The sequence below is a fragment of the Typopeltis vanoorti genome, chromosome 18, assembly GCF_054136105.1.
Source record: "Typopeltis vanoorti isolate ZY-2024b chromosome 18, IOZ_Tvanoo_1.0, whole genome shotgun sequence".
Classification (NCBI taxonomy): Eukaryota; Metazoa; Arthropoda; class Arachnida; order Uropygi; family Thelyphonidae; genus Typopeltis; species Typopeltis vanoorti.
This window is the reverse complement of record NC_143566.1, coordinates 18,162,748-18,172,500: the sequence shown is the minus strand read 5'-3', so window position 1 is coordinate 18,172,500 and position 9,753 is coordinate 18,162,748. Positions and strand designations below refer to the sequence as shown.

The window sequence follows — 9,753 nt, the reverse complement described above, 5'->3', positions numbered from 1 at the left end:
AAACCAAGTCGAAAATAGGAAAATATCACAGAGTATAACATGTATTAAAAATTAGTTCACATTAACTAATTTTTAATGTGTACAGTCACATCTTTTCATTAGAAAATATTTTAATGTGAAGTTTATTTCTGATTTTATGTATATGTGTATTTCTTTCTTAGATATCTTCTACATTAATTATATTGATTTTGAAATGAATAAGAACTTAGAATTTGCTGTACATTTTTCAAGAAATTGCTATAGAGTAGGATGACCATATAAAGGCGTACAACTAGGTCCACAGCCGATAAATGAAGCGTCCATTTCTTGTAGGTCAGTTTTTGTATAATCGATGCCATTATGCAATTGCTAACCATAGCTATTTGGATGCGCTTGAAATCCATTTGATGCAGTCAGAGTACAGTTTGGTGAATGAAATATTAATAAACATAGATGAAATGCATAGAATTCTATTTTCATTAAAATTATTTTAAATACAGGGTGTTCGGGATAAATTTGACATATTTATAATTAATTATATTTTTCCGTAAGTTACATGTATTAACACACACTTCTCTTCATTTAAAAGTTTGGACCCTTCTTCATTCATATACAAGATGTCAGAAAGGATGGATAGCTGGAACCCACCTGAATCATGGAAGAGAATAACTTGTATCATGATGATTCGTGCCCGCCATCAAAATAAGGATATTACGACTGCTGCCCAATGCTCCCTGAATACAGTAAAAACAATCAGGCATGAACTAGAGACTTGCAATGGTGACTACGAGGATGTAGCAAGAAGAAAGATCCCTAGCAGACGATCTGATTGCGTTCGTACAGCAGAATTCCTCGCAAATCTGCAGGAACAGGTGTTGAAGAACCCTGGCATTGGAATTCGGGCTTTGTTCGTGGAGTTGCTAACTGTAGTCAAGCCCTGGATAACAAGGGTAGCCAATGGTAGGCCGTATGTATGGCAGCAGGATTCGGCCCCTTGCCACACCTCTGGGAAAAGTCAAAAATGGTTGTCTGAAAATTTCTACGACTTCACCAGTCCAAATGTTTGGCCTCCAAACTCCCCAGACCTTAACCCCATGGATTATTTTGTATGCGGCGCAGTTGAAAAAGACACCAATCGCACTTCCAGTAATACAAAAGCCCAGTTAATGGATAAAATTAAAACAGTTTTTGCGGCCCTTCCCAGGGAGACTGTAGCATCAGCTTGTTCGAGGTTCCGAAGCAGAATTGAAGCTGTGATCGATGCTAATTGTGGTTATTTTGAGTAAATCTTGTTGATAGTATTGTAATTAACTCTGCCTGTAATGTTTTTTTGTCAATTCATTAAATTTAATAGATACAAAGAAGATTTTCTTTTTCCTTACGAAACTGTCAAATTTATCCCGAACACCCTGTATCTATCTATATCATACTTGACGTGCTATAAAATGTGTTATTGCACTAATAAGAGAGAGATCATGCGACTGATACGGCACTCGCAACGAAGTAACTCAAAATAGAAATATTTCGGACTATATTTTGTTCGGTTTTTTTCGATTTATTTTCCAATTAGACGAAAAATAAGGATTAAGGGGCGACCTTGTATATATATATATATGAACAGAAAAAAAAATCATCTGCCCACACAGTGGCATCAGTGTTTTATATATATATATTTGTTTATTTACATTTCTCCGGAGGGAGTCGCATAAAAAGAATAATCCCATCAAGATTCCCACTCTAATAATTTTCTGATTTTGTCTTGTCCGTGTTGGTTATTAGGCCTGTGATTAGACTGAATTTTTCGAAGAGAAGAAAAAAAAAATCTAAAAAATATATCTATGGAAGCATTGTCCCTCAAGATGTCAACCTATTATAGGCTAATAACTTTCTTCTTTTGCGGTTGAAGGAATTGTTATTCCTCTCCCGGTATATGAAATGCTGACCCCCCTGTAGAAAAGGTTAGGACAAATTCAAACAGCAAGGACTTTGGAGGACAGCTTTGCTTGTTCCCTTTTTGGATTTTGAGCTGGTCAGATAGAAATCAATCGACCGAGGAGGTACTATTAGATGTATTACACATCCATATTGGAAGTTTTGGTACACACCAAATGAAATAGATCATACAACAGGAACAGAACTGGTCTGGTGCGTACATGCTTGTAATGATTTCTTTTATTCCTGTTTTGAGTTGGTTACTACTTATTGTAAGATGGAGTTACTTTGCTCCAATTGGCGAAAAGTTTTCAATTGGCTCTGGAAACTTATTTACTATTTGAAATGATGTAGCAATTTTTTTTTCTTTTTTTTTTTCTCCAAGTATTGTATTAGTAGTATTGGCAACACTGCTGTACCATACTCTCCCTGCTCATGTTATCTTCTACAGGAGCTCTAATTCGCAAACATAGCAGAATTGTGTGTTTGGTTAACTAGAAAAATTTGCTTGCCTCAGAAATTTTATTACCGTTTTTGTAAGGTAAGGCATATATAATTCTTTTCCTTAATTCCTCTAGTTTTATAATATAAGTTTTTTTTTCTTATTTTATTAACATTTCTTGACTTTATAGAACATTAATTTACTTCATAGCCAAATTTTAATTTTCTGGGGGATACTTTGCTTTACCTGTAAATTCGCCTCATCCGAAAACGACGTCGAAAATTACTGTGAAAAACAGCTTGCTTCCATATCTGATGATGATGAGGAAACAGCAACTTCTTCAACAAAGTTAAAAGAGGTAGAAAAAAGTAAATTTTGTTTCTTCAGTTGGGCAGTATGTTATATTCATGTATGAAGGCGAATATTTTCCGGGGAAAATTTCAGAAATAAATAAGGAAGAAACAAAAATAAGCTCAATGCAGAAATCTGTCAATTCCTGGAAATGGCTTACACCAAAAGATGAAATAGTTTATCCTTTAGAGGACAATTTGTCTTATTAAACCCCCCAAAAGTGATAAATCGCAGAGGCATGTTTTCTGTCCCAGAATTGGAAAACATTTGGAATCCCTGAGCCTAAAGTTCTTAATTCCAATGATTTTTTTTTCTTTCTTTGCCACAGTTTATGTATCTGATTTTTAGAACTTACTATATACATACTTACTATATAATTTTGCATTAATTTTTACACATGAATCCTAAATTTTTCAATTTTTTATATTTACATTTCCATGTCTTAAAAAAAAAACAATTTTGTATGCTGTTTTATGTTATAATAAATAAAGGTTGTATATTCTTATTTTGTGAATAGTCTTACTTTGCTCCATTCCCATTATTCCATCTAAATTAGTAGCTTTTACTAGTTAGTGCAAAGTATATCCCCATCCTAGGGTAAACATTGCTCCAACTTTTTGAAAAAATAAAAGAAGGAATAAAACAACCGTTTTCACAGAAGTTTAACATAAAGGCATTCAGTATACTCTGTACATTAAATTTAATATATATATTAAAAAAAGTAAGAAAAGGTGAACAAAGTAACCCCATCTTACGGTATACGGAAAGTAATCTTTTAATGTCGATAACGAGAAGTTACCAGTTGTAACTTCTCGTTATCGAGCGAGTTGGTTTTGGAACGAGTATAATGTTGACAACTAACAAACTCGCTTGATAATCTCCTGTAGAGAAAAAAGTTGGCTGTGACGAGAATGAGTTGTCAACCTGGACCAAATTGTCTATCAGGACCTGTTTTATTATTCTTCATGGCCGTAGTAGTTTCTCCTGCCGAAATGGGTCTTCTGAACCCTACTTGGATGTGAACAGGAAGGGTATTTTTCCAGGTGTTATAATTATCAGCACTGCCATTGCCTTTAAAAAGGTGTTGGTAGCGTATCAGTAATGAGCCGAGCTTATTTTGTGTGGAGGACATTTTCTTCAACGTGGATTTGGGCGATAGTTAATTTTTCATGGAATTTAGTGTCTGCAAAATGCGGTTCAAATTTTATTTTAAAATTGCTTCCTTCCCATTTGTTTTTCTTTCTCCACTTCGAAATTTTTGGTTTTCTGAGTCACTGCGTCAACGTTGGTTTTTCGAATAACTTATCTTTATATAAGTGTCTTTTAATTTCGTTCTTTTGAAGAAGGCACATGCTTTTTCCTGTTCGATCATACTGTTTTTACTTTTAGTATAAATTTCGACCAACATGTTCACGCTGGACAACCTTTCGCAAGTTTCAAGTAGAACTTTCTCGAGGTTTCTCTAGAAAATAAGCGTATAGATTCGTCGCTTGCTCGACAAATGGCAATCGGAAGTACGAGAAATTGGCTGCTTCCCGCCCTGTGGGCGAGTACGGAACAATACAATTTGTACGGTGCCCGGCGTGAATGTTCTAAATGTAATTTTTATAACCCCTATTTAAAAAAAAAACGAACATATTAGAGAAGAAGAATAATTGAACAACATGTGGTAGTGATTATGTAGCAATGAAATGCTTAAGAAAACAAAGACATTGCGAGTAATCTATAGTAAAGTAAAGCGAAAAGATACCACAACAATGGAAAGAAATAATAGTCATAATTCCAAAGAAAGGAAATCTAAATAAATCTTCTCTTCTGTCTAAGACGGGTTGAGTCTTCTCTTGAGCAGGATCTTCCAGTCTTCTCTATTCCTTGCTGTTCGAAAAAGTTCCTTATATGTTCTGCATCCCGAGATGTTCTTTATTACTTTCAGCCAGGTAATTCTTGGTCTTCCAAATCTTCTTTTTTCAGTTGGAAAAGTATTGATTAGGACGTTAGGAAGTCTGTCTGCGTCCATGCGTATAGTTTGTCCAAACCATCTCAGTTGTTGTTTTCTATTATTGTCTTTTTATACAATAGTTCTTGTCTGACTGTGATATTTGTTTTCTTTTCTATCCAACTTGTTCTATTTATTTTTCTTAAACATTTCATTTCAAATGCCAGCAGTTTTTTTTTTTCTCCTCTCTTTTTTTAACTGTCCATGCTTCTGCTCCATTGATGACTGTTGGTATAATTATTGCTTCATATAATTTGATTTTGGCTTGTTTAGATATCTTGTTTGTTTTCCAGATTTTCTGTAATTTTCCCATGGTAGTCCATCCTATCGCTATTCTGTGTTTGATTGTTTTGAGTTCATCCATTGTTTCTGTTAGTTTTGATCCAAGGTATATGAAGTTGTATACTTGTTCTATTTGTCTCCGTTTAGGGTGGCTGAGATGGTAGTTCTGTTCCTCCCTATTTTCATCTCTTTTGTATATTTATTGTCATGTCATATGTTTTACAGGTTTCGTTTAGTTTGTTGATCAACTAATTTCTCTGCGACTAAATAAATAGTCGCATAGAAATTAGCCTGCTGTCAGAACTTGCAGGTTCTTTTTTTTTTTTTTTTTTTTGGTTCTAAAATTTTGATAAAATAATTAAAAATAAAATACATATTAAAGGCAAGTAGGCTTTAGAACAGGTGGCAGTAATATAATTGAACTGAGTATAGAGTGAAATCTGTGTTACTACACAGCAAACATGATTTGATGTAGTAATTGATTGAATTACGTAGATTACAAGGATAGGAATGAAATGTAATTTCACATTACAGTGGAAGATCTGAATTGTACATATGACAATTTTACTTCATTACTGATATTGGGGGGGGGGGGGGGTATGTGCTACATATTCATAGCTCTTTGGGAGTGGTGCCAGCCTCCATAGCTCTAGACCTCTAGAAGAAAGTTCTAGGTTCAATTCTGGTTGCCGATATATTTTTTTCATCTAGTTATTCAATGAGGTAAGCAGGATTCCCTAAAATTTGTTTTGATCCCACAACTCAGACACATCGAAAATTACAATTCACGCTATTTCAACACGGCAATAATGCGTTTTTTTTTTTGCGATCTTGCCCAACATGATTTGTACGAAGGCTGTCTCTTTGTTCGACACTGAATTGAAGACTGAGAATTCTTCCTTGTTGTCCTGTGATGTGTAGACTGCCTGATTGGTCGAGTAGGTAGCTATCCACTTTCCAATTAACAGGTTGAGGGTTCGAATCCTGCCATGGACGTTTGTGATGGTAACTTTAGGCTGGAGATGAATTTCGTTGCCTCACTTATTGGAAATCAGAAGTGGCTCGAAGTTTCATGTTTGGTCTGCGGAGCAGTTTTGTGGATTATGTAAAAAAATAAATTTAAAAAAAATTAAAAATTTCCCTGACCCACTTGTCATAATACTGCATTTTGTAAAAAAATCTGGATTATGTAAAAAAAAAATAAATTTAAAAAAAATGTAAAAATTTCCCTATCCCACCTGTCATAATACAGCTTTAACCCTCTCATGGGAAGCACATAAAAATGATATGATCATATCTGTTCTAGTGTTGCTCCTGTCTGTCATTTCCGAGAATTCCAATGTGCAGAACTTTTGCAGAAAGAGGAGATCGCTTGTGAAATGGGAACAGATAATGGGACAGAAATGGAAGAGATATCACTACAAGATAACTCAGTATGCCATTCTCATATCCCCACGTGCCCCGAGGGCACAGAGCAGGTCTGACATACTCCAGTTTACAAGCCGAAGTTAACCCTGTCAGAATGGCCAGTCATCAGCAGCATCGAACGATTGTTCTCCTTCCAACTAGTAACTGCGCTGAGACTTAACTTTTTGCGTGAGCGATTAGTAATAGAGACTCTACCAATCGACCAACATTTGCTGGCATGACTCAGTGTGCACCGATGCTAACTAAGATAGGTATTGTACTATGCTCATATCTTAGACTTCTCCTGGTAACAGGCTTCGTTCGTTTTGGTTTTACGGCCGAAGTAGCTAAGGTAATGAGGCCAGCATATCGTGTCTTCAACTACGTTTGTACTGTCCGGTTTGCGTTTTGTGGTTGAAACGGAGGTTGAAAAAACAGGGTTTTTCAACCTCCGTGTGAGAATGGTTAACTTACCTTCAGTTGAAAAGTCCTAGAAAGGTTCTCTGTTGTCCTAGGCTGGATTCGAACCCAGGTCTTTACAACCGGAGAACTCGCACTTAGGATCTTGACGTAATATAATCTAATTAATATTTCTGATTTTGATCCATTAAAAATGGATTAAGATCTCATCGCTGCCCTCTGTGTATGGAGTAACCCAGAAGGTAGTGATGAGTGAGAAATTAACAGTTAAAAGAGGATTTTTACTGTTCTCATTTGACTTCCACCAATTTACAGGTGTTGTAGTGGCCCTTCGGAAAGTGAGTTCTCAGTAATTTATTCCATGTACCTCTCTCACAAAATAAGGAAAATGCTTTACCTTATTCACTTGTTTTACTTCAGTACATCAAGAATTTCGATTTTTTTAGGATTCTTAATCTGAAGAATAGAATGGGAATCTTACTAATTCACCACTAGCAAAAGCTATAGCCCAGCCATTAGGACGTTTATATATGTTTCCTGGTCGAAAGAAATTCCGTTCTAATAGATAAAAATTAGGATTTGAAATAGGAAGTGATCGCTATTTAGTTTTGAGCACGATTAAATTGAATTTCATATTGAAAAGAACAGTGTGTAAGAAAGTTTTAAAACTAATCAAGCCAGCTTTCAGAGGTTAACTGTGTAGACTCAAATACATAAACATCATTGAAATAAAAATGAAAGAATTTGAAAAGAGGAACCAAACCTTTGAGATTCAATTGGAAATCCTGAAGAAAACATTGAAAACATACCAGAGGCATGTGGTGAGGTTGGGTAAGGATAAAAAAATTCAGAACTTCATGGTGGTGGTGGACTCTGGAAGTTAAAGAGGCACGAATGAAAAGAAGAAAGCATATCGAAAGTTCCTGGTAAGTAAGTCAATTTGTGCTCTTAGGACATACAGAGAAATGTGTAAGAAAGCGATGCACTCTGTAAGTCTAGCTAAAAAAAAGTAATGGAGAGACTGGTAAAAACAAAAAATATGAGGAAGGTGGCAAAATATTCTGAAGGCTATTGATAAAGTTTAGAAATGGGAGAAAAAGTAAGGTAAAAGGAATCAATTGATAGACATGAAAACTGAAGATAGCGATATTTTAGATGTCTGGGGTCATTACTTTGAAAGACTGCTAAATGAAACAAGCATTGTCAGCATGAAGAAAACCTCCAACAGGAATGCAGTCAGGAATACATATCCATACTTGAAGTAGAAGTATCAAAAACCTGAAATGTGGAAAGACAGCTAGAGTAGATGAAATTGGACCGGAAATGCTCAAATCTGGAGGTATAAACGTTTTACAGTGGCTGCATTGCATAATTCAGAAGGCCTGGTCAGAGGGTCGAATTCCAGATGATTGGAGCAGGGCTCTCATAGTACCTATCTAAAAAAGGAAAATAAAACAATGCAAGAATTAGAGGTATTTCTGTAATGAGTGTTCTTAGTAAGATTTATGCAAGTATACTTGAGAAACGGCTAAGAAAAATTGTGGAAGCGGAGTTTGTTGAAGAACAAGCTGGATTCAGTCCAAATAGGTTGTCGGAATCAGATTTTCACTTTAAAAGACAGAGTTGAGAAATCTTGGGTATATAACAAGGATTTGTATTTAAGTTTTGTTGATGTGGAAAAGGCATATGACAAGATGCCAAGAGGAATGCCCTTCAAAATGCTAAAATCTGGAGTTATATGGTATAAATGGGACATTATATCAAGCAATACTTAGTCTCTATTTAAGCTGTAAGTCAGCAGTTAGAATTGAAGGAAATTCAGTAAGATGGCATAAAGTAAAATCAGGTGTGCAACATGGGTGCACATTATCTCCACTATTATTATTATGTGACACCTCCAGGGAATCCAAGGACTCATTGAGGGAGGACAGCTAGTCTACAACACTCCGTTCACCACTCAATCCACCCACTACAATTAACTGCAATGAGCCATCATCAACGCCAATGCCATCTACCGCCCATCACCACCACCACCACTTTTCACTGACAATCAAGCATCTATGCCCATTGCTCGATTTGAACCTGCAGCTGTTATTCATTATTTATGTGGATCACATTATGAAGGAAAGCGGTATTAAATCTGATATCAAAATTCGGCCTATGTTTAGTATTTCGGAATATTTGAATATTTATTATTATCATCGAAAGAAAATTTTAATGATTGAACGTCAAAAAAAAAAAAAAAAAAAAAAACGCCAAATATAAGTAAAGTTGCCAACTTGAACATATTTAAGTTATCTTAAAGGCGTGCATTTTTCTAGTCAACCCAAACCAATGTCACACTTATTACTTGTCGTCGTCTGAACAATTTAGGTATAGGCTTTATGTTCTGTTCCTGCTCTGTAGATGAGGTTGATCTTTCCATCTTAGTCTTGGACGTCCATGGTCTCATCTTCCTGTGGGTTTATATTCTCGTGCTAGTTTAGGAATCCTATTGTTATTCATTCTTTCTGTATGGTGTAGCCAATTTTGCTAGTATTCTATTTCTTGTATGATGTTTTTGGTATGTAATCGTTTTATTATTTTTTTAAAAATCTAATCTAGTCCCAGGAGAGGTCTTAGAAACTTCATCTGTGCTGCTTCCAATCTTTGTCTTTTATTTTTTTGTTTGTTTTAGAATCCAAGTTTCACTTCCAAATTTGGGAGATGTTTTAGAGGAATATTATTAAATCTTAGTAATTTGTTTTCCAAAATTTCTTTTAATTACGCCATTCATTCTGTTAAATTTGTAGTCTTTCTTCCAATTATGAATCAGTATTGAATTGCGAGATTATATTTCCTAAGTACTATACATGTATTTGAATTCCCTAACTTGTTCTATTATTTTATTGTTAAGCATAATTTTGACCTTTTGAATAGTGTTTCCACACATTGCCATAGTTTT

General features: G+C 35.1%; 1 protein-coding gene across 5 annotated transcripts in view; it reads left to right on the top strand.

The window, feature by feature from the left end:
• Window positions 1-9,753, top strand: part of LOC150096516 (polyamine-transporting ATPase 13A3-like) — a 751,182-nt gene that overhangs the window by 47,088 nt on the left and 694,341 nt on the right. Inside the window, exon 1 of one of the 5 annotated variants that reach the window (XM_090407888.1) lies at window positions 2,436-2,452. The exons of the other annotated variants lie outside the window; for them this stretch is intronic. The gene's annotated coding sequence lies outside the window, so the exon portion shown is untranslated. Of the gene's footprint in view, window positions 1-2,435; window positions 2,453-9,753 lie in introns of those variants that run through there. 5 annotated transcript variants of the gene reach the window in all.